The 24,717-nt window shown below is 50.6% G+C and overlaps 1 pseudogene; it reads right to left on the bottom strand.

The window, feature by feature from the left end:
* LOC138551881 (zinc finger protein 850-like) overlaps positions 1-24,717 on the bottom strand; it is a 145,485-nt pseudogene that overhangs the window by 6,667 nt on the left and 114,101 nt on the right.

The following is a 24,717-nucleotide window of genomic DNA, read 5'->3' as shown; positions in this document are numbered from 1 at the left end:
AGGAAAAAAGAAACACAGGATTAGTCTTCCACAAGTGACACATACATTCTCGTTTGAAAAAGCAAATAGGCATGTTTTCACTTAATACAAATCCTGGAACACTACTGAATTATTTAGAAGACACGTGTTAAATGGGAGGCATAACTGATCCACAATCTCATGAACAGGATGAACACAGATATCATGAAATGTGTGGCCCACTGGCCATTCCCACATCATGCTTTGGCACAGAAATCAATAAAGAAGTGCCACATTGGCCAACAGCCAGGATTGACAGAGGGTGGTGAAGCTCGGTCACGGAGGATGAAGGCCATCCTGTCAGCCGGTCATGGCTGGTTGTGGGCAGCTGACACGCTCTAAGGTGCACAGAAAAGATGGTGGAACAGGAACTAAGGAAAGGAAAGCTTGAATGCAGTGTACTGAAAAAAGGATGCTGGCCATGGCCAATTTGCTGAGATCCTCTTTGTCGATACCGGAGGAGGATCTTTGGCTTCCTGTAGTGTCCAGCAGAGAAGGAGAGACTAGGTTAGCCATTCCAAGATGCAAAGCAAAGATGAACGGTGAAGATAGTGATAGCCCGTGTAGGGGAACAATGAATAGGGAACAGTAGAGAAGCAGATACTTTGCAGTTAGCCATAATAAGAAGCCATAAAGAACAGAAAGTGTCCTGATTATAAGAAAGTCTTCACACTATAATTTCATGAGCAGAAAGGTTTTGTCTCGGAACCATAGCATCCACCAATAGTGTTCTACATCATAGGGTTAGTCAGAGGTCATGCAAATCAGTGGCAACTATGACATTGGCATTGGCATTAGAACAGAGGGAGGATATTGTGTTGGGATCTCTCCTTGAGGCGGTTGTGCCCCCTTCAGTAGTCTCCATGCTTCTGCAAACCACACAACATATTCAGATTCTTGTTACGCTTCTGGAGTAGCTCAAGACTTGGTAACTCTGGAAGCACAGGGGATGTCGAACACCGACGTGATCTTATTCAGGCAGGAACTATGAGAAGAGTATATGGATAAGTATGTTCCTGTCTGAGCCAGACACCTTGTGGTAAATGATCGAAAATGTCAGCAAGTTATACAAGAAAAAACAGGATCCTAACCCAGCAAAAAGTGCAGGTTGCCCTTATTGAGGGTATTGATGGGACCCTGTTGGCCTCCGTCCTGATCAAATTGGAGACTTGTCCAGAAATGCAATGGGTATGTGTAGGAATCTTGTGTGCGATGCAATGACGTACTGGCAGCAAGTGCAGAGACCTCCTGGCTTTAGTTGTGTGATCTCTGTTGTTCTTTCCAAAAATGGCCCCATTCTGAATCACCTGCAATGTTCTAAGGTTGTTTTCAGTGGTGCCAATCATCAAACTGTTGCAATAATCAAGACGGAAATTAACCAATGCTGAGGAAACTGATGCAAGGTTGGTGGTTGTGAGATGGGGTTTGATTTGGCGCTAAAGTTTATTTACATAGGAAAAGGAGGCCTTGATCTATAGGACATGTTTATGTAATTCTTTTGAGCTGATTAGTTGGGCCGACAAGCATGAGCTCGGTTTTATCATTGTTCAAAGCAAGTGAGTTCATGACCATCCATGTTTGGATCACATTTTCAGGATCGAGATCATAGTTTCCAGAAAGCTCAAACACAAGCTGAGTTTTGTCAGCATAATTTGTATATTTTGCATCTATACCATCAAGCATATCAAATAAGGGACGTACATAGATATCAAATAAGGTAGGCGAAAGGCATGCACCTTGTGGGACGCCATATGCTAGGATCTCTGGCTGTGATTGGAAGCCACCAATAGCAACCCTGGCTGATCTTGAACTGAGAAAGAATGACATTCAATCTATAGTCTGCCCGGAGCAATCCCTAAGACTGCTCAGCCTCTCCAGCAGCTTGGAATGATCTAGAAAGTCAAAAGCTGCTGAGAGGTCGGGCAGCATAAACAGAGCAACTTTACCCCTTTCAGTGATCTCAACAAGATTCTCTCTCAAATTTAACATGGCAGTCTCCGTCACATGCATGGCACGAAACCCTGACTGGTGAACACCTAGTTCATTACGATCATCAATAACTTTCAACAAAAAAGGGAACAGTAGTAATTGGGCATTAATTCCCAACTATCTCAGGATAAAGTGTTATTTTATGGAGAACGGGAGTAATCCAGACCTCCTTAAGACATTCAGGTACCGCCGCACATGAACCGGAGGAGTTAACGAGTTCAATAACTAGAGGAGCAAGACATTTGGATGAAGTCCTTGACAACAGGACCTGGACAAACGTCACCAGGGCAAACAGTGGGTTTCAAACCTGAGATAATGTCAAGGAGAGGATCTCCAGGACCAAGAGAGAATGATGGAATGGCAACAGAGATTAGAATGGGATCCTTAATAGACACATCATGAAGAACGAGATCTCGAAACTGTGCCTTGATGGTGTCCCGAATGGGTTTGGCTTTTTCAATAAAGCCATCTTGGATTTTGTTTACACCAGGTGTTGCTAGGTTGCCTCGGGGCAAAAGGGGTTGTTGTTCCCTCTAGTTCTTTGAGGATTAAAAAGAGCTCTTTGTCTGAATTTGCTTGGAGATTCTGATGTTAAAAAGGTCCTTTTTTGCAGACAGCATAGTGTGTTTATAGTTCAAGGCACTGCAGCTTTGTATGTGGCGAGTGTAAGGGCGCTAGGGTTTTTCCTCCAGATCCTACGATTAAGAATATCCGAAGAAAACCAATATTTATTACGTGCTTCAGTTTGTAATATTTTAGTTCAGACTGAAGTAATGTGCAGGAACTTGTAAGTAAGAATATGTACATCATTAGTTATAGATAGGTTTGTAGTCATGGGGCTAACAGCCCGTTTGAAGGCCTCAAGTGAGATATTACGTAAGTTTCTGGTTTTTATGTTGTGTCTAGATTCATATTGATCTTTTGGTATGGGGCAGGAAGTACTTAGTCCAAAGCTATTAGATAATGGTCGGTCTATGGGCATGAAGAAATATTAGGAGTAGATGTTTCCAAGCATAGGGTTGGTACCCAGTCTCGTATATGGCCAGCTGTGTGTGCGGGCTCGGATATCATTAGAGCCCATGGACTGGAATGAAGAGTGTAAAGGTTATCCTTTCATTAAACCCCCATAAGTTAAAATCTCCCAGAACAGTATCCAGGCAGGAAGGTTTGCCTTCATCAGAGACCAAAGCTATTAGCTGTTCTTCAAAATTAGGTGCGACAGAAGGTGGACGATATAAAATTAAAACATGAATAGTGGAATTGTGATCACTCTGTAGTTTTATAGATAGGTATTCACAATCATCCAAGGTGTTGGGGATAGTGAGTCTGGCTGCTGCCTTTGGTATGGCTTGCAGGGGGCATGGATGCTGCTGGGTAGTCAGTGTGGCTGTGCGAGAGCTGGGGAGATGTGTGAATATTTCAGTAGGTGGAGGATGAGTCTGGCTGCTGCCTTTGGTATGGCTTGCAGGGGGAACGGATGCTGCTGGGGAGTCAGTGTGGCTTGGCGAGAACTGGGGAGACATGTGAATATTTCAGTAGAGGGAGGATGAGTCTGGCTGCTGCCTTTGGTATGGCTTGCACGGGGGCAAGGATGCTTTCTGGGAGTCAGTGTAGCTTGGTGAGAGCTGGGTTGATGTGTGAATATTTCAGTGGTTGGAGGACGAGTCTGGCTGCTGCCTTTGGTATGGCTTGCAGGGGGGCACGGATGCTGCTGGGGAGTCAGTGTCGCTGTGCGAGAGCTGGGTTGATGTGTGAATATTCCAGTAGGTGGAGTATGAGTCTGGCTGCTGCCTTTGGTATGGCTTGCAGGGGCGCACGGATGCTGCTGGGGAGTCAGTGTCGCTTGGCGAGAGCTGGGGAGATGTGTGAATATTTCAGTAGGTGGAGGATGAGTCTGGCTGCTGCCTTTGGTATGGCTTGCAGGGGGGCAAGGATGCTGCTGGGGAGTCAGTGTTGCTTGGCGAGAGCTGGGGAGATGTGTGAATATTTCAGTGTGTGGAGGATGAGTCTGGCTGCTGCCTTTGGTATGGCTTGCAGGGGGACAAGGATGCTTTTTGGGAGTCAGTGTAGCTTGGTGAGAGCTGGGTTGATGTGTGTATATTTCAGTAGGTGTAGGATGAGTCTGGCTGCTGCCTTTGGTATGGCTTGCAGGGGGACAAGGATGCTTTTTGGGAGTCAGTGTAGCTTGGTGAGAGCTGGGTTGATGTGTGTATATTTCAGTAGGTGTAGGATGAGTCTGGCTGCTGCCTTTGGTATGGCTTGCAGGGGGCATGGATGCTGCTGGGGAGTTAGTGTCGCTTGGCGAGAGATGGGGAGATGTGTGAATATTTCAGTGGGTGGAGGATGAGTCTGACTGCTGCCTTTGGTATGGCTTGCTGGGGAGCAGGGATGCTGCTGGGGAGTCAGTGTCGCTTGGCGAGAACTGGGGAGATGTATGAATATTTCAGTGGGTGGAGGATGATTCTGGCTGCTGCCTTTGGTATGGCTTGCAGGGGGTCAAGGATGTTGCTGGGGAGTCTGTGTGGCTTGGTGAGAGCTGGGGTTATGTGTAAATATTTCAGTGGTTGGAGGATGAGTAGCTGCTGCCTTTGGTATGGCTTGCAGGGGGCAAGGATGCTGCTATGGATTGAGTAGGCTGGGCGAGAGCTGGGGAGATGTATAAATATTTCAGTGGGTGGAGGATGAGTCTGGCTGCTGCCTTTGTTATGGCTTGCAGGGGGGACAGATGCTGCTGGGGAGTCAGTGTGGCTTGGCGAGAGCTGGGGAGATGTGTGAATATTTCAGTAGGTGGAGGATGAGTCTGGCTGCTGCCTTTGGTATGGCTTGCAGGGGGGCAGGGATGCTGCTGGGGAGTCAGTGTCGCTTGGCGAGAGCTGGGGAGACGTGTGAATATTTCAGGAGGTCGAGGATGAGTCTGGCTGCTGCCTTTGGTATGGCTTGCAGGGGGGGCATGGATGCTGCTGGGGAGTCAGTGTGGCTGGGCGAGAGCTGGGTTGATGTGTGAATATTTCAGTGTGTGGAGGATGAGTCTGGCTGCTGCCTTTGGTATGGCCTGCAGGGGGGCAAGGATGCTGCTGGGGAGTCAGTGTGGCTTGGCGAGAGCTGGGTAGATGTGTGAATATTTCAGTGGTTGGAGGATGACTCTGGCTGCTGCCTTTGGTATGGCTTGCAGGGGAGCAAGGGTGCTGCTGGGGAGTCAGTGTGGCTAGGTGAGAGCTGGGGAGACGTGTGCATATTTCAGTAGGTGGAGGATGAGTCTGGCTGCTGCCTTTGGTATGGCTTGCAGGGGAGCAAGGGTGCTGCTGTGGAGTCAGGGTCGCTTGGCGAGAGCTGGGGAGATGTGTGAATATTTCAGTGTGTGGAGGATGAGTCTGGCTGCTGCCTTTGGTATGGCTTGCAGGGGGGCAAGGATGCTTTTTGAGAGTCAGTGTAGCTTGGTGAGAGCTGGGGGGATGTGTGAATATTTCCGTGGGTGGAGGAGGAATCTGGCTGCTGAATTTGGTATGGCTTGCAGGGGGGCAAGGATGCTTTTTGGGAGTCAGAGGAGCTTGGTGAGAGCTGGGGAGACGTGTGCATATTTCAGTAGGTGGAGGATGAGTCTTGCTGCTGCCTTTGGTATGGTTTGCAGGGGGCAAGGATGCTGCTATGGATTGAGTAGGCTGGATGAGAGCTGGGGAGATGTATAAATATTTCAGTGGGTGGAGGATGATTCTGGCTGCTGCATTTGGAATGGCTTGAAGGGGGCACGGTTGTTGCTGGGGAGTCAGTGTGGCTGGGTGAGATCTGGGTTGATGTGTGAATATTTCAGTAGGTGGAGGATGAGTCTGGCTGCTGCCTTTGGTATGGCTCGCAGGGGGAACAGATGCTGCTGGAGAGTCAGTGTGACTGGGTGAGAGCTGGGGAGATGTGTGAATATTTCAATAGGTGGAGTATGAGTCTGGCTGCTGCCTTTGGTATGGCTTACAGGGGGGCAGGGATGCTGATGGGGAGTCAGTGTCGCTTGGCGAGAGCTGGGGAGATGTGTGAATATTTCAGTAGGTGTAGGATGAGTCTGGCTGCTGCCTTTGGTATGGCTTGCAGGGGGATATGGATGCTGCTGGGGAGTCAGTGTGGCTGGGCGAGAGCTGGGTTGATGTGTGAATATTTCAGTGGTTTGAGGATGAGTAGCTGCTGCCTTTGGTATGGCTTCCAGGGGGCAAGGATGCTGCTATGGATTGAGTAGGCTGGGCGAGAGCTGGGGAGATGTGTATATATTTCAGTGGGTGGAGGATGATTCTGGCTGCTGCATTTGGAATGGCTTGCAGGGGGCATGGATGCTGCTGGGGAGTCAGTGTCGCTTGGCGAGAGCTGGGGAGATGTGTGAATATTTCAGTGGGTGGAGGATGAGTCTGGCTGCTGCCTTTGGTATGGCTTGTTGGGGAGCAGGGATGCTGCTCGGGAGTGAGTGTAGCTGTGCGAGAGCTGGGGAGATGTGTGAATATGTCAGTGGTTTGAGGATGAGTCTGGCTGCTGTCTTTGGTATGGCTTGCAGGGGGCAAGGATGCTGCTATGGATTGAGTAGGCTGGGCGAGAACTGGGGAGATGTATGAATATTTCAGTGGGTGGAGGATGATTCTGGCTGCTGCATTTGGAATGGCTTGCAGGGGGCACAGATGCTGCTGGGGAGTCAGTGTGGCTAGGTGAGAGCTGGGGTTATGTGTAAATGTTTCAGTAGGTGTAGGATGAGTCTGGCTGCTGCCTTTGGTATGGCTTGCAGGGGGGGCATGGATGCTGCTGGGGAGTCAGTGTCGCTTGGCGAGAGCTGGGGAGATGTGTGAATATTTCAGTGGGTAGAGGATGAGTCTGGCTGCTGCCTTTGGTATGGCTTGCTGGGGAGCAGGGATGCTGCTGGGGAGTGTGTGTAGCTGTGCGAGAGCTGGGGAGATGTGTGAATATTTCAGTAGATGGAGGATGAGTCTGGCTGCTGCCTTTGGTATAGCTTGCAGGGGGCAAGGATGCTGCTATGGATTGAGTAGGCTGGGCGAGAACTGGGGAGATGTATGAATATTTCAGTGGGTGGAGGAGGATTCTGGCTGCTGCATTTGGAATGGCTTGCAGGGGGCACAGATGCTGCTGGGGAGTCAGTGTGGCTAGGTGAGAGCTGGGGTTATGTGTAAATGTTTCAGTGGTTGGAGGATGAGTAGCTGCTGCCTTTGGTATGGCTTGCAGGGGGCAAGGATGCTGCTGGTGAGTCAGTGTAGCTTGGCGAGAGCTGGGGTTATGAGTGAATATTTCAGTAGATGGAGGACGATTCTGGCTGCTGCCTTTGGTATGGCTTGCAGGGGGCACAGATGCTGCTGGGGAGTCAGTGTGGCTAGGTGAGAGCTGGGGTTATGTGTAAATGTTTCAGTGGTTGGAGGATGAGTAGCTGCTGCCTTTGGTATGGCTTGCAGGGGGCAAGGATGGTGCTGGGGAGTCAGTGTGGCTGGGTGAGAGCTGGGGAGACGTGTGAATATTTCAGGAGGTCGAGGATGAGTCTGGCTGCTGCCTTTGGTATGGCTTGCAGGGTGCAAGGATGCTGCTATGGATTGAGTGGGCTGGGCGAGAGCTGGGGAGACGTGTGAATATTTCAGGAGGTCGAGGATGAGTCTGGCTGCTGCCTTTGGTATGGCTTGCAGGGGGGCATGGATGCTGCTGGGGAGTCAGTGTTGCTTGGTGAGAGCTGGGTTGATGTGTGAATATTTCAGTAGTTGGAGGATGAGTCTGGCTGCTGCCTTTGGTATGGCTTGCAGGGTGCAAGGATGCTGCTATGGATTGAGTGGGCTGGGCGAGAGCTGGGGAGACGTGTGAATATTTCAGGAGGTCGAGGATGAGTCTGGCTGCTGCCTTTGGTATGGCTTGCAGGGGGCAGGGATGCAGCTGGGAGTAAGTGTGGCGTGGCGTGAGCTAGGGAGACGTGTGAATATTATAGTAGGTGGAGGATGAGTCTGGCTGCTGCCTTTGGTATGGCGTGCAGGGGGCACGGATGCTGCTGGGGAGTCAGTGTGGCTTGGCGAGAGCTGGGGAGATGTGTGAATATTTCAGGAGGTCGAGGATGAGTCTGGCTGCTGCCTTTGGTATGGCTTGCAGGGTGCAAGGATGCTGCTATGGATTGAGTGGGCTGGGCGAGAGCTGGGGAGACGTGTGAATATTTCAGGAGGTCGAGGATGAGTCTGGCTGCTGCCTTTGGTATGGCTTGCAGGGGGGCATGGATGCTGCTGGGGAGTCAGTGTTGCTTGGTGAGAGCTGGGTTGATGTGTGAATATTTCAGTAGTTGGAGGATGAGTCTGGCTGCTGCCTTTGGTATGGCTTGCAGGGTGAGAGCTGGGGTTATGTGTAAATATTTCAGTGGTTGGAGGATGAGTAGCTGCTGCCTTTGGTATGGCTTGCAGGGGGCAAGGATACTGCTATGGATTGAGTAGGCTGGGCGAGAGCTGGGGAGATGTGTACTTATTTCAGTGGTTGGAGGATGACTCTGGCTGCTGCCTTTGGTATGGCTTGCAGGGGGGCAGGGATGCTGCTTGGGAGTCAGTGTCGCTTGGCGAGAGCTGGGGAGATGTGTGAATATTTCAGTGTGTGGCGGATGAGTCTGGCTGCTGCCTTTGGTATGGCTTGCAGGGGGGCATGGATGCTGCTGGGGAGTCAGTGTGGCTGGGCGAGAGCTGGGTTGATGTGTGAATATTTCAGTAGGTGTAGGATGAGTCTGGCTGCTGCCTTTGGTATGGCTTGCAGGGGGCACGGATGCTGCTGGGGAGTCAGTGTGGCTTGGGCGAGAGCTCCCTAACAATACAGCTGAGTGCCCCCTCCTGAAGGATCTTACACATGCTCCCTAAAAATACAGCTGAGTGCCCCCCTCTCCTGAAGGATCTTACACATGCTCCCTAACAACACAGCTGAGTGACCCCCCTCCTGAAGGATCTTACACATGCTCCCTAACAATACAGCCGAGTGACCCCTCCTGAAGGAACTTACACATGCTCCCTAACAATACAGCTGAGTGCCCCCCTCCTGAAGGATCTTACACATGCTCCCTAACAATACAGCTGAGTGCCCCCCGAAGGATCTTACACATTCTGCCTAACAATACAGCTGAGTGCCCCCCCATGAAGGATCTTACACATGCACCCTAACAATGCAGCTGAGTGCCCCACTCCTGAAGGATCTTACACATGCTCCATAACAATGCAGCTGAGTGCCCCCCTCCTGAAGGATCTTACACATGCTGCCTAACAATACAGCTGAGTGCCCCCCTCTCCTGAAGGATCTTACACATGCTCCCTAACAATACAGCTGAGTGCCCCCTGAAGGATCTTACACATGCTGCCTAACAATACAGCTGAGTGCCCCCCCATGAAGGATCTTACACATGCTCCCTAACAATGCAGCTGAGTGCCCCCCTCCTGAAGGATCTTACACATGCTCCCTAACAATACAGCTGAGAACCCCCTCCTGAAGGATCTTACACATGCTCCCTAACAATACAGCTGAGTCCCCCCTCCTGAAGGATTTTACAAATGCTCCCTAACAATACAGCTGAGAGCCCCCCTCCTGAAGGATCTTACACATGCTCCCTAACAATACAGCTGAGAGCCCCCCTCCTGAAGGATTTTACACATGCTCCCTAACAATACAGCTGAGAGCCCCCCTGAAGGATCTTACACATGCTCCCTAACAATACAGCTGAGTCCCCCCTCCTGAAGGATCTTACACATGCTCCCTAACAATACAGCTGAGTGCCCCCCTGAAGGATCTTACACATGCTGCCTAACAATACAGCTGAGTGCCCCCCTCCTGAAGGATCTTACACATGCTCCCTAACAATACAGCTGAGTCCCCCCTCCTGAAGGATCTTACACATGCCCCCTAACAATACAGCTGAGAGCCCCCCTGAAGGATCTTACACATGCTCCCTAACAATACAGCTGAGTCCCCCCTCCTGAAGGATCTTACACATGCTCCCTAACAATACAGCTGAGTGTCCCCCTGAAGGATCTTACACATGCTCCCTAACAATACAGCTGAGTGCTCCCCTGAAGGATCTTACACATGCTCCCTAACAATACAGCTGAGTCCCCCCTCCTGAAGGATCTTACACATGCCCCCTAACAATACAGCTGAGTGCCCCCCTCCTGAAGGATCTTACACATGCCCCCTAACAATACAGCTGTGTACTGTAACGCTCACCTGATTCCCGTAGAGGCGCCGGTCTTGACTGGGCGTATACCGTATCTTCAAAGGTGATGTGTAACACACGGCTGGCTCTTTGGGCTGGACCTCTGTGCACTGTGTGCCTGGCTCGAAGGGTAAGATGTCTGCAGATAGAAAATATGGGATTAATGAACTGGGTTATTGAATGTCTCTCTCTTCTTCCCTTTCTCTTCTCCTGTAGAACCCCAAAGGTTAACGCTCTCACCTTAGGTAAGTGAACGCCGTGCTCTCCATCTGCCTCGAGGCAGGGTGCTGTAACCAGTTTCTTCACTGGATAAGGGGAGCAGGCCTCTTGACTTAAGAGGACTGCTGTCCGTCGTTTACTGCACGAACGGTAAGTTTCGAGTAATTCTAATGTCTTTAAAGTCTTTAGTAATGATGTCTCTTGTTTTGCAGGGTTCCGGCGATGGCGGATGACGGGCTGAAGTGAGTTGAAGATGGAGCCGTGTGATGAATAGAAGCGCCTGGAAGCACGTAAGTAAGCGCTTGTTGCCTGCTTCACGATGCGCTCTAACTGTCTTTTTATTTTGCAGGTACAAGTTCGGAGCGGCTGCAGGGTGCCGGAATACCCACTGGGTTAGATGTGGAAAGGAGTAATGGCACGTGAGTATTAAAGTTCCCCAATGTCTTTAAACGCACCTTGTTTTGTCTTTCAGATGCGGGATGCAGCGCCGAAGGCCTCCGGAGCGTGCAAAGAGTTGGTAAGCTTTTGTCTTTCAGATGCCGGAATGCAGTGTGAAGACCTCCGGAGCGCACGAAGAGTAGGTAAGCCTTTGTCTTTCAGATGCCGGAATGCAGCGCGAGGCGTTGGTGACAGCCGATGGACCAGGTAAGTGAAGAGCTGTCACTGAAGACCGTAATGCTAACCTGTTCTTTCTTGTCTTTATAGGTGTTGCTGAAGACTGGATTCAGGATGGTAAGCCTTTTCCCTTAGGCCCAGGATCAGATGCAGAAGACACGATGAGCGTTCTGCTGCTGAGGATGCAGAATAACGCAAAGCAAGATTCATCCATCGGGTGTGGTTTAAATAGCCTCCTGTAGTGCTTAGATGTCTCCTTCCACAGCCACGCCTAGGTAAGAAAAGAGTTCCTGCTTTCCAGAAGAGTTCCAGTGTTCTGAATCTAGGGAGTGGCTCCTGCCCCACTCAACAGGAAAAGTAGTTCCAAACAGAAGAGGATCAGAGGCTCAACTGGCAGGCAAGTAAGCAGCATGGTCTGCTGCAGGTAAGTCCACCCAAGCATTATGAGCCCGGCGCTTCCAGCGCTGGGACTGGGCATATTTATGAGCCTGGTGCCTCTGGCGCCAGGACTGGGTCCAAAAGGTCCCAATTGAGACCGGTTGGCACTCGGAACCTGGGTTATGGATCTGCTTCCAAGGGAGTTGGGAAAACCCTGACCTTTTGGAAGCAGAGATCATGACAGTACCCCCCCTCAAGGCCCCTCCCAAACCAGGCTTCTCCGGGGGTTTTGGCTTGTCAGGAAATGTTCGGTGAAATCTTTTGATTAGGCGAGGAGAGTGGACATATTCAGCAGGTTCCCAGGATCTCTCTTGGGGGCCGTAGCCATTCCAGTCAATTAGGTAAAATAGTTTAGATTTGGAGATCTTGGAGTCCAGAATGCTTTTGACTTCAAATTCGAGTTCTCCATCAACTAGGATAGGTTTTGGAGATTTGGTTAGTCGGGTTTGAGGTTGCACGGGTTTTAATAGAGAGACGTGGAAGACCGGATGTATCTTCTTGTGCGGGGGCAAGTCCAACTTGACCGCTACTGGGTTTACTATGGTAGTGATGGAATAGGGACCAAGGTATCTTGGGTTGAATGTGCGTGGCCCTTTTAGAGGTAGATATTTGGTGGATAACCAGACTTGATCCCCTACTTGATATTGAGGGGCTTCCTTCCAATGTCGATCTCCTCCTTTCTTGTATTGTTCTTTAGCCCTTTGAACGTGAGAAACAGCTTCCTTAAATGCTTGGGTGTTTGTAGAATGCAGGTAGTTTTATTGCTGGTGTTTCAAGATCTTGGAGGGGATCCAACTCCGAGGTTCGAGGGTGACTGCCGTACAAAAGAAAAAACAGGGTTTTCCCAGTTCCCGAATGGACAGAGTTATTGTAGGCATATTCGGCTATCCAAAGGATGTCTTTCCAAGTTTTTTCAGTTTGTTGCAGCATGCAGCGTAAATACTGTTCCAGAGTTTGATTGGTCCTCTCGGTTTGTCCGTCGGTCTGAGGGTGGTGACTGGTCGATAGTCTCACATCAATTTGAGCCGACCGACAGCAACTTCGCCAAAAATGAGAAATAAATTGACTACCTCGATCCGAAATTAGAACCGAAGGAAAACCGTGCAGTCGGACGATGTTTTCGAGAAATTCTCGTGCCAGAGTTGCTGCTGTTGGCAAGCCTTTGAGCGGAATGAAATGCGCCATCTTGGAGAATAAGTCCACGATTACTAGAATCGTATTGTATCCGGAGCATGGAGGTAGATCGGTGATGAAGTCCATAGAAAGCGTATGCCAAGGGCGAGGTGGGATGTCAATAGGGCGTAAGAGGCCTGCTGGTCTTTCCTTTTGACTCTTGTTTTGGGCGCATACTCCACAGGACATTATAAAGTCTCTGATATCTTTTTTCCAAGACGGCCACCAGAAGTAGCGCTTGATCTTTTCTGAGGTCTTGGCCATACCGGGATGTCCTTCCATTAAAGAATCGTGATAACAAGAGATTACTTTTTTCTGTAAATCTGTGCTGGGTAGGTATAATCGTTCTTGGAAATACAATAAGTTGTCCTTTACTGCAAAGTCCTTTCCCTGCAGATGCCAATTCTGTATGTCTGCTGGAGTTACAAGTTGCCTGGCTTTATCCTTAACTTCCTCTATGGATTCTGTGGCGATTACACCCAGAATTCTTTGTTCGGGAATGATTGGTACAGGTTTAGGGTTGATCAAGTGTTCTTCCACTCCCATCCGAGAAAGGGCATCAGCTTTACCGTTTTTTGTACCAGGTCGATAGGTAATTATGAAGTCAAACTCGGCAAAGAATAATGCCCAACGGAGTTGTCTAGAGGATTGGGCTTTTGCGGTTTTCAAATATTGCAGGTTTCGGTGATCCGTAATCACAGTAACGGTGTGTCGGGCCCCCAACAGATAATGCCGCCAAGCCTTAAAGGCAGACTTGATAGCCAGAAGTTCCTTGTCAGTAATCGTGTAATTGATTTCAGGAGGCGAGAATTTGCCGGACCAAAATGCCACGGGATGCAACTGATTGGTTACCGGGTCCTTTTGTGATAGAACTGCCCCCATGGCAAGGCTTGAAGCATCAGTTTCCACGATGTAGGGGAGTTCGGGGCGAGGGTGTTTTAAGATTGGTGCAGAGATAAATTTAGTCTTCAAATCCTGGAAAGCTTGTTCCGCCTCGGTAGACCATTCAAAACGTTTGTTTTTCTTTAACAAGGCAGTGATGGGCTGGACTATTCGAGAGAATTCGGGGATAAACCTGCGGTAAAAGTTAGCGAAGCCTAACATGCTTTGCACACCTTTTACGGAGGATGGTGATGGCCATTTGAGCACTGCATCGACCTTCTTTGAATCCATACGCACTCCGCCAGGTGATAATATGAATCCCAAGAATTCAACTTCAGTCACGTTGAAAACACATTTTTCCAACTTAGCGAAAGGTTTGTGTTGACGCAATCTTTCGAGGACCATTTTCACGTGTTTCCGATGTTCAGATTCCGATGAAGAATAAACGAGGATGTCGTCAATGTAAACAACAACACACACATCTATGAGCTCTCTGAGGACATCGTTCATAAAATATTGAAAGGCGGCCGGGGCATTGCAAAGTCCGAAGGGCATGACCTGATATTCAAATAGCCCATACTTGGTGCGGAAGTCCGTCTTCCATTCATCGCCCTCTTTTACTCGTACCAAGTGGTAAGCTCCTCTAAGATCCAGCTTTGTATATATGCATGCTTTTCTGACTTGGTCCAGGAGTTCAGGGATCAAAGGTAACGGATATCTATTCTTAACGGTGATCGGGTTCAGGGAGCGATAATCTATACAAGTTCTAAGGTCTCCTTCCTTTTTTGGAACGAAGAACAAAGCTGAAGAAGCAGGGGACTTGGAAGGACGAATAAACCCATTTGCCAGGTATTGATCCAGGTATTGTCGAAGGTGAAGGTTCTCAGGCTCGGTGAGGGCATAAATTCTACTACAAGGAGGAGTAGATCCAGGTATCAGGTCTATCTGGCAGTCATAAGACCTATCAGGAGGTAGAGAGTTAGCCTGATCCTTCCGGAAAACATCTTGGTATTCTAGGTATTCGGGAGGTAACTGGGGAGTCTCTGAAGAAATTGCTGCTAGTGCAACACCAGGTGGAGGGTGACAAGTAGAGACACATTCTGGAAACTGGACCGTTCTTGCTCGCCAATCGATCAGAGGATTGTGTTTCTCTAACCAAGGTATTCCTAGAATAATCTGAAACTGAGGGGCCTTGATCACATCGAACACGATCTTCTCATGGTGTCCATCTTGACTTACTAGCGTCACTTCTTGAGTGGTATGCGTTACTGGCCCGGAGGCTATCTCCGTACCATCCACCGTAGTAATGACGTCCTTTACAGCCTTGGGACAAAGAGTTAGATTCATCCTCAAAACCATTTCATGATCCACATAATTGCCGATGGCACCGCTGTCGACGTAAGCTTCAATTGCATGTAATCGATCCGGATTATCAGGGCTAATGAGGACCATAGGTATCACTAAATGCGAGGTCACGGAACTGGTTTTCACGCTCGGCAAGAGGACCTCTATTCTTGTCGGGCGAGGTCGTTTCCCTGCTCAGAGTTTGTAACTTTGGTAACTGCAGCTCCAACTGCCTTCTTGGCAGGTTTCACCGGACAGTCTCGAAGAAAGTGCCCTGAGTTTCCGCAATAGAGGCATAATTGCAACTGTTTTCTCCTTTCCCGCTCCTTTTGTGTTAGAGGACCTTTCAGACCCCCTATTTGCATGGGTTCCCCGGAGTCTACTCCTTTGGAAGGAGTTGGCGGTTTGGAAAATACTCGAGCATCAAACTTGGAACGATCGGCCTTCCTGTTCTGCAGTCTGTGACCTATTTGAACGACTAAGTCTATATAGTCCGAACAATCTTGTGGGGGATTCACTACTTGGGCTAACACATCTTTGAGCTCTCCACGTAGACCTCTATAAAACAGCATAATCCTTTTGTCCTCAGGCCATTGAGTTTCCACTATCAGTCTGTTGAAAGACGCAATATAAGCCAAAAGGTCTTGATTACCTTGTCGCAACGAAAGAAGCTCATTGTCCAAGGCCTGCCCCTGTGAATGTCTTGCGAACAGTTTTTCCATACTGAGCTGAAAAGCTTGAAAATCATGGAGGACCGGATCATCTTGATTTACTAGAGGGATCGACCAGTCTGCCGCATTGCCACTAAGGTACGAAAGCACGAAAGCTACTTTAGCTTGATCAGTTGGAAAGGCTGCTGGCCGGCATAAGAAATGCAACCGGCACTGATTGATAAATACTGCAAACCTCTTTGGGTCACCAGAAAATCGTTCGGGCGGAGCCAGAGGTACATTCCCAGGTAGGTTGATCTGCACTGGATTCATAGAGGATGTAGAAGGAAGATTTCCCCCAGATGCGGGTAACGGGGTCTGTCCGGCTTGTGACTGTAGCAATTGTCTAGCGAGATAATCTGTTCGCTCCTTGGAAATAATCAGTTCCCTTCTTAGAGCGTTAGTTTCCTGATGGGCTGCATGCACTTCTGCCCTTAGTTCCCCAAGTAACTGGGCTAGCTGGTCGGTATCCGAGGTTTCCATAGCGCCTGGACGGGAGTTTTGTGGTAGGCTTTGCGTTCTGTAACGCTCACCTGATTCCCGTAGAGGCGCCGGTCTTGACTGGGTGTATACCGTATCTTCAAAGGTGATGTGTAACACACGGCTGGCTCTTTGGGCTGGACCTCTGTGCACTGTGTGCCTGGCTCGAAGTGTAAGATGTCTGCAGATAGAAAATATGGGATTAATGAACTGGGTTATTGAATGTCTCTCTCTTCTTCCCTTTCTCTTCTCCTGTAGAACCCCAAAGGTTAACGCTCTCACCTTAGGTAAGCGAACGCCGTGCTCTCCACCTGCCTCGAGGCAGGGTGCTGTAACCAGTTTCTTCACTGGATAAGGGGAGCAGGCCTCTTGACTTAAGAGGACTGCTGTCCGTCGTTTACTGCACGAACTGTAAGTTTTGAGTAATTCTAATGTCTTTAAAGTCTTTAGTAATGATGTCTCTTGTTTTGCAGGGTTCCGGCGATGGCGGATGACGGGCTGAAGTGAGTTGAAGATGGAGCCGTGTGATGAATAGAAGCGCCTGGAAGCACGTAAGTAAGCGCTTGTTGCCTGCTTCACGATGCGCTCTAACTGTCTTTTTATTTTGCAGGTACAAGTTCGGAGCGGCTGCAGGGTGCCGGAATACCCACTGGGTTAGATGTGGAAAGGAGTAATGGCACGTGAGTATTAAAGTTCCCCAATGTCTTTAAACGCACCTTGTTTTGTCTTTCAGATGCGGGATGCAGCGCCGAAGGCCTCCGGAGCGTGCGAAGAGTTGGTAAGCTTTTGTCTTTCAGATGCCGGAATGCAGTGTGAAGACCTCCGGAGCGCACGAAGAGTAGGTAAGCCTTTGTCTTTCAGATGCCGGAATGCAGCGCGAGGCGTTGGTGACAGCAGATGGAGCAGGTAAGTGAAGAGCTGTCACTGAAGACCGTAATGCTAACCTGTTCTTTCTTGTCTTTATAGGTGTTGCTGAAGACTGGATTCAGGATGGTAAGCCTTTTCCTTAGGCCCAGGATCAGATGCAGAAGACACGATGAGCGTTCTGCTGCTGAGGATGCAGAATAACGCAAAGCAAGATTCATCCATCGGGTGTGGTTTAAATAGCCTCCTGTAGTGCTTAGAGGTCTCCTTCCACAGCCACGCCTAGGTAAGAAAAGAGTTCCTGCTTTCCAGAAGAGTTCCAGTGTTCTGAATCTAGGGAGTGGCTCCTGCCCCACCCAACAGGAAAAGTAGTTCCAAACAGAAGAGGATCAGAGGCTCAACTGGCAGGCAAGTAAGCAGCATGGTCTGCTGCAGGTAAGTCCACCCAAGCATTATGAGCCCGGCGCTTCCAGCGCTGGGACTGGGCATATTTATGAGCCTGGTGCCACTGGCGCCAGGACTGGGTCCAAAAGGTCCCAATTGGGACTGGTTGGCACTCGGAACCTGGGTTATGGATCTGCTTCCAAGGGAGTTGGGAAAACCCTGACCTTTTGGAAGCAGAGATCATGACATGTACCCCCCTCCTGAAGGATCTTACACATGCTCCCTAACAATACAGCTGAGTGCCCCCCTCCTGAAGGATCTTACACATGCTCCCTAACAATACAGCTGAGTGCCCCCCTCTCCTGAAGGATCTTACACATGCTCCCTAACAATACAGCTGAGAGCCCCCTCCTGAAGGATCTTACACATGCTCCCTAACAATACAGCTGAGTGCCCCCTCCTGATGGATCTTACACATGTTCCCTAACAATACAGCTGAGTGCCCCCTCCTGAAGGATCTTACACATGCTCCCTAACAATACAGCTGAGAGCCCCCTCCTGAAGGATCTTACACATGCTCCCTAACAATACAGCTGAGTGCCCCCTCCTGATGGATCTTACACATGTTCCCTAACAATACAGCTGAGTGCCCCCTCCTGATGGATCTTACACATGCTCCCTAACAATACAGCTGAGTGCCCCCCTCCTGAAGGATCTTACAAATGCTCCCTAACAATACAGCTGAGTGCCCCCCTCTCCTGAAGGATCTTACACATGCTCCCTAACAATACAGCTGAGAGCCCCCTCCTGAAGGAGCTTACACATGCTCCCTAACAATACAGCTGAGAGCCCCCTCTCCTGAAGGATCTTATACATGCTCCCTAACAATACAGCTGAGAGCCCCATCCTGAAGGATCTTACACATGCTCCCTAACAATACAGCTGAGTGCCCCCCTCCTGAAGGATCTTACACATGCTCCCTAACAATACAGCCGAGTGACCCCCCTCCTGAAGGATCTTACACATGCTCCCTAACAATACAGCTGAGTGCCCCCCTCCTGAAGGATCTTACACATGCTCCCTAACAATACAGCCGAGTGACCCCCCTCCTGAAGGATCTTACACATGCTCCCTAACAATACAGCTGAGTGCCCCCCTGAAGGATCTTACACATTCTCCCTAACAATACAGCCGAGTGACCCCCCCTTCTGAAGGATCTTACAAATGCTCCCTAACAATACAGCTGAGTGCCCCCCTGAAGGATCTTACACATGCTCCCTAACAATACAGCTGAGTGCCCCCCCTGAAGGATCTTACTCATGCTCCCTAACAATACAGCCGAGTGACCCCCCTCCTGAAGGATCTTACACATGCTCCCTAACAATACAGCTGAGTCCCCCCTCCTGAAGGATCATACACATGCTCCCTAACAATACAGCTGAGTGCCCCCCTCCTGAAGGATCTTACACATGCTCCCTAACAATACAGCTGAGTGCCCCCTGAAGGATCTTACACATGCTCCCTAACAATACAGCTGAGTGCCCCCCCTGAAGGATCTTACACATGCTCCCTAACAATACAGCTGAGTGCCCCCCTGAAGGATCTTACACATGCTCCCAAACAATACAGCTGAGTGCCCCCCTGAAGGATCTTACACATGCTCCCTAACGATACAGGTGAGTGCCCCCCTCCTGAAGGATCTTACACATGCTCCCTAACAATACAACTGAGTCCCCCCTCCTGAAGGATCTTACACATGCTCCCTAACTATACAGCTGAGTGCCCCCTCCTGAAGGATGTAACACATGCTCCCTAACAATACAGCTGAGTGTCCCCCTCCTGAAGGATCTTACACATGCTCCCTAACAATGCAGCTGAGTGCCCCCCTCCTGAAGGATCTTACACATGCTCCCTAACAATACAGCTGAGTCCCCCCTCCTGAAGGATCTTACACATGCTCCCTAACAATACAGCTGAGTGCCCCTCTGAAGGATCTTACACATACTGCCTAACAATACAGCTGAGTGCCCCCCCCCCTGAAGGATCTTACACATGCTCCCTAACAATACAACTGAGCCCCCCCTCCTGAAGGATCTTACACATGCTCCCTAACAATACAGCTGAGTGCCCCTCCTGAGGAATCTTACACATGCTCCCTAACAATACAGCCGAGTGCCCCCTCCTGAAGGATCTTACACATGCTCCCTAACAATACAGCTGAGTGCACCCCTGAAGGATCTTACACATGCTGCCTAACAATACAGCTATGTCCCCCCTCCTGAAGGATCCTACACATGCTCCCTAACAATACAGCTGAGTGCCCCCCTCCTGAAGGATCTTACACATGCTCCCTAACAATACAGCCGAGTGACCCCCCTCCTGAAGGATCTTACACATGCTCCCTAACAATACAGCTGAGTGCCCCTCCTGAGGAATCTTACACATGCTCCCTAACAATACAGCCGAGTGCCCCCCTCCTGAAGGATCTTACACATGCTCCCTAACAATACAGCCGAGTGACCCCCCTCCTGAAGGATCTTACACATGCTCCCTAACAATACAGCTGAGTGCACCCCTGAAGGATCTTACACATGCTGCCTAACAATACAGCTGAGTTCACCCCTCCTGAAGGATCCTACACATGCTCCCTAACAATACAGCTGAGTGCCCCTCCTGAGGAATCTTACACATGCTCCCTAACAATACAGCCGAGTGCACCCCTGAAGGATCTTACACATGCTCCCTAACAATACAGCCGAGTGACCCCCCTCCTGAAGGATCTTACACATGCTCCCTAACAATACAGCTGAGTGCCCCCTCCTGAAGGATCTTACACATGCTCCCAAATAATACAGCTATTTCAGTGGTTGGAGGATGACTCTGGCTGCTGCCTTTGGTATGGCTTGCAGGGGGGCAAGGATGCTTTTTGGGAGTCAGTGTAGCTTGGTGAGAGCTGGGTTGATGTGTGAATATTTCAGTAGGTGTAGGATGAGTCTGGCTGCTGCCTTTGGTATGGCTTGCTGTGGAGCAGGGATGCTGCTGGGGAGTCAGTGTGGCTGTGCGAGAGCTGGGGAGATGTGTGAATATTACAGTGGTTGGAGGATGAGTCTGGCTGCTGCCTTTGGTATGGCTTGCAGGGGGCAAGGATGCTGCTATGGATTGAGTAGGCTGGGCGAGAACTGGGGAGATGTATGAATATTTCAGTGGATGAGGATGATTCTGGCTGCTGCATTTGGAATGGCTTGCAGGGGGCACAGATGTTGCTGGGGAGTCAGTGTCGCTTGGCGAGAGCTGGGTTGATGTGTGAATACTTCAGTGTGTGGAGGATGAGTCTGGCTGCTGCCTTTGGTATGGCTTGCAGGGGGGCAAGGATGCTTTTTGGGAGTCAGTGTAGCTTGGTCAGAGCTGGGGAGATGTGTGAATATTTCAGTGGTTGGAGGATGAGTCTGGCTGCTGCCTTTGGTATGGTTTGCAGGGGGCATAGATGCTGCTGGGGAGTCAGTGTGGCTGTGCGAGAGCTGGGGTTATGTGTGAATATTTCAGTAGATGGAGGATGATTCTGGCTGCTGCCTTTGGTATGGCTTGCAGGGGGCACAGATGCTGCTGGGGAGTCAGTGTAGCTTGGTGAGAGCTGGGGAGATGTGTGAATATTTCAGTGGTTGGAGGATGACTCTGGCTGCTGCCTTTGGTATGGCTTGCAGGGGGCAAGGATGCTGCTATGGATTGAGTAGGCTGGGTGAGAGCTGGGGTTATGTGTAAATATTTCAGTGGTTGGAGGATGAGTAGCTGCTGCCTTTGGTATGGCTTGCAGTGGGCAAGGATACTGCTATGGATTGAGTAGGCTGGGCAAGAGCTGGGGAGATGTGTAATTATTTCAGTGGTTGGAGGATGACTCTGGCTGCTGCCTTTGGTATGGTTTGCGGGGGGCACAGATGCTGCTGGGGAGTCAGTGTCGCTTGGCGAGAGCTGGGGAGATGTGTGAATATTTCAGTGGGTGGAGGATGAGTCTGGCTGCTGCCTTTGGTATGGCTTGCAGGGGGGCAAGGATGCTGCTGGGGAGTCAGTGTCGCTTGGCGAGATCTGGGTTGATGTGTGAATATTTCAGTAGGTGGAGGATGAGTCTGGCTGCTGCCTTTGGTATGGCTTGCAGGGGGCAGGGATGCTGCTGGGGAGTCAGTGTAGCTGGGCGAGAGCTGGGGAGATGTGTGAATATTTCAGTGGGTGGAGGATGATTCTGGCTGCTGCATTTGTAATGGCTAGCAGGGGGCACGAATGTTGCTGGGGAGTCAGTGTGGCTGGGTGAGAGCTGGGTTGATGTGTGAATATTTCAGTAGGTGTAGGATGAGTCTGGCTGCTGCCTTTGGTATGGCTTGCTGGGGAGCAGGGATGCTGCTGGGGAGTCAGTGTGGCTGTGCGAGAGCTGGGGTTATGTGTGAATATTTCAGTAGGTGTAGGATGAGTCTGGCTGCTGCCTTTGGTATGGCTTGCAGGGGGACAAGGATGCTGCTGGGGAGTCAGTGTGGCTGGGTGAGAGCTGGGGAGACGTGTGAATATTTCAGTGGGTGGAGGATGAGTCTGGCTGCTGCCTTTGGTATGGCTTGCAGGGGTGCATGGATGCTGCTGGGGAGTCAGTGTCGCTTGGCGAGTGTTGGGGAGATGTGTGAATATTTCAGTAGGTGGAGGAAGAGTCTGGCTGCTGCCTTTGGTATGGCTTGCAGGGGGGCACAGATGCTGCTGGGGAGTCAGTGTGGCTTGGCGAGAGCTGGGGAGATGTGTGAACATTTCAGTGGGTGGAGGATGAGTCTGGCTGCTGCCTTTGGTATGGCTTGCAGGGGGGCAAGGATGCTTTTTGGGAGTCAGTGTAGCTTGGTGAGAGCTGGGGAGATGTGTGAATATTTCAGTGGTTGGAGGACGACTCTGGCTGCTGCCTTTGGTATGGCTTACAGGGGGCAAGGATGCTGCTATGGATTGAGTAGGCTGGGCGAGAGCTGGGGAGATGTGTAATTATTTCAGTGGTTGGAGGATGACTCTGGCTGCTGCCTTTGGTATGGCTTGCAGGGGGCAAGGATGCTGCTGGGGAGTCAGTGTCGCTTGGCGAGAGCTGGGGAGATGTGTGAATATTTCAGTGGGTGGAGGATGAGTCTGGCTGCTGCCTTTGGTATGGCTTGCTGGGGGGCAGGGATGCTGCTGGGGAGTCAGTGTGGCTGTGCGAGAGCTGGGGTTATGTGTGAATATTTCAGGAGGTCGAGGATGATTCTGGCTGCTGCCTTTGGTATGGCTTGCAGTGGACAAGGATGCTGCTATGGATTGAGTGGGCTGTGCGAGAGCTGGGGAGACGTGTGAATATTTCAGTAGTTGGAGGATGAGTCTGGCTGCTGCCTTTGGTATGGCTTGCAGGGGGGCATGGATGCTGCTGGGGAGTCAGTGTCGCTTGGTGAGAGCTGGGTTGATGTGTGAATATTTCAGTAGTTGGAGGATGATTCTGGCTGCTGCATTTGGAATGGCTTGCAGGGGGCACAGATGTTGCTGGGGAGTCAGTGTGGCTGGGTGAGAGCTGGGGAGACGTGTGAATATTTCAGGAGGTCGAGGATGAGTCTGGCTGCTGCCTTTGGTATGGCTTGCAGGGGGGCATGGATGCTGCTGGGGAGTCAGTGTCGCTTGGTAAAAGCTGGGTTGATGTGTGAATATTTCAATAGTTGAAGGATGAGTCTGGCTGCTGCCTTTGGTATGGCTTGCAGGGGGGCAAGGATGCTGCTGGGGAGTAAGTGTCGCTTGGCGAGAGCTGGGGAGATGTGTGAATATTTCAGTAGTTGGAGGATGAGTCTGGCTGCTGCCTTTGGTATGGCTTGCAAGGGGGCAAGGATGCTGCTGGGGAGTCAGTGTCGCTTGGCAAGAGCTGGGGAGATGTGTGAATATTTCAGTAGGTGGAGTATGAGTCTGGCTGCTGCATTTGGAATGGCTTGCAGGGGGGCACAGATGCTGCTGGGGAGTCAGTGTCGCTTGGCGAGAGCTGGGGAGATGTGTGAATATTCCAGTAGTTGGAGGATGAGTCTGGCTGCTGCCTTTGGTATGGCTTGCAGGGGGGGGCTGGGATGCTGCTGGGGAGTCAGTGTGGCTGGGCGAGAGCTGGGTTGATGTGTGAATATTTCAGTGTGTGGAGGATGAGTCTGGCTGCTGCCTTTGGTATGGCTTGCAGGGGGGGCTGGGATGCTGCTGGGGAGTCAGTGTGGCTGGGCGAGAGCTGGGTTGATGTGTGAATATTTCAGTGTGTGGAGGATGAGTCTGGCTGCTGCCTTTGGTATGGCTTGCAGGAGACACAGATGCTGCTGGGGAGTCAGTGTGGCTAGGTGAGAGCTGGGGTTATGTGTAAATGTTTCAGTGGTTGGAGGATGAGTAGCTGCTGCCTTTGGTATGGCTTGCAGGGGGGCAAGGATGCTGCTGGGGAGTCAGTGTGGCTGGGTGAGAGCTGGGGAGACGTGTGAATATTTCAGGAGGTCGAGGATGAGTCTGGCTGCTGCCTTTGGTATGGCTTGCAGAGGGGCATGGATGCTGCTGGGGAGTCAGTGTCGCTTGGTAAAAGCTGGGTTGATGTGTGAATATTTCAGTAGTTGGAGGATGAGTCTGGCTGCTGCCTTTGGTATGGCTTGCAGAGGGCAAGGATACTGCTATGGATTGAGTAGGCTGGGCGAGAGCTGGGGAGATGTGTAATTATTTCAGTGGTTGGAGGATGACTCTGGCTGCTGCCTTTGGTATGGCTTGCAGCGGGGCAAGGATGCTTTTTGGGAGTCAGTGTAGCTTGGTGAGAGCTGGGGAGATGTGTGAATCTTTCAGTGGTTGGAGGATGACTCTGGCTGCTGCCTTTGGTATGGTTTGCAGGGGGCACAGATGCTGCTGGGGAATCAGTGTCACTTGGCGAGAGCTGGGGAGATGTGTGAATATTTCAGTGGGTGGAGGATGAGTCTGGCTGCTGCCTTTGGTATGGCTTGCTGGGGGGCACAGATGCTGCTGGGGAGTCAGTGTGGCTGGGTGAGAGCTGGGGAGACGTGTGAATATTCCAGTAGGTGGAGTATGAGTCTGGCTGCTGCCTTTGGTAAGGCTTGAAGGGGGCAAGGATGCTGCTGGGGAGTCAGTGTCGCTTGGCAAGAGCTGGGGAGATGTGTGAATATTTCAGTAGGTGGAGGATGAGTCTGGCTGCTGCCTTTGGTATGGCTTGCAGGGGGGCACAGATGCTGCTGGGGAGTCAGTGTGGCTTGGCGAGAGCTGGGGAGATGTGTGAACATTTCAGTGGGTGGAGGATGAGTCTGGCTGCTGCCTTTGGTATGGCTTGCAGGGGGGCAAGGATGCTTTTTGGGAGTCAGTGTAGCTTGGTGAGAGCTGGGGAGATGTGTGAATATTTCAGTGGTTGGAGGA

Source organism: Ambystoma mexicanum, chromosome 1q (genome assembly GCF_040938575.1).
Source record: "Ambystoma mexicanum isolate Mex_15411 chromosome 1q, UKY_AmexF1_1, whole genome shotgun sequence".
NCBI lineage: Eukaryota > Metazoa > Chordata > Amphibia > Caudata > Ambystomatidae > Ambystoma > Ambystoma mexicanum.
Note: the sequence above shows the minus strand (reverse complement) of the source record. Positions and strands in the feature narration are given on the sequence as shown.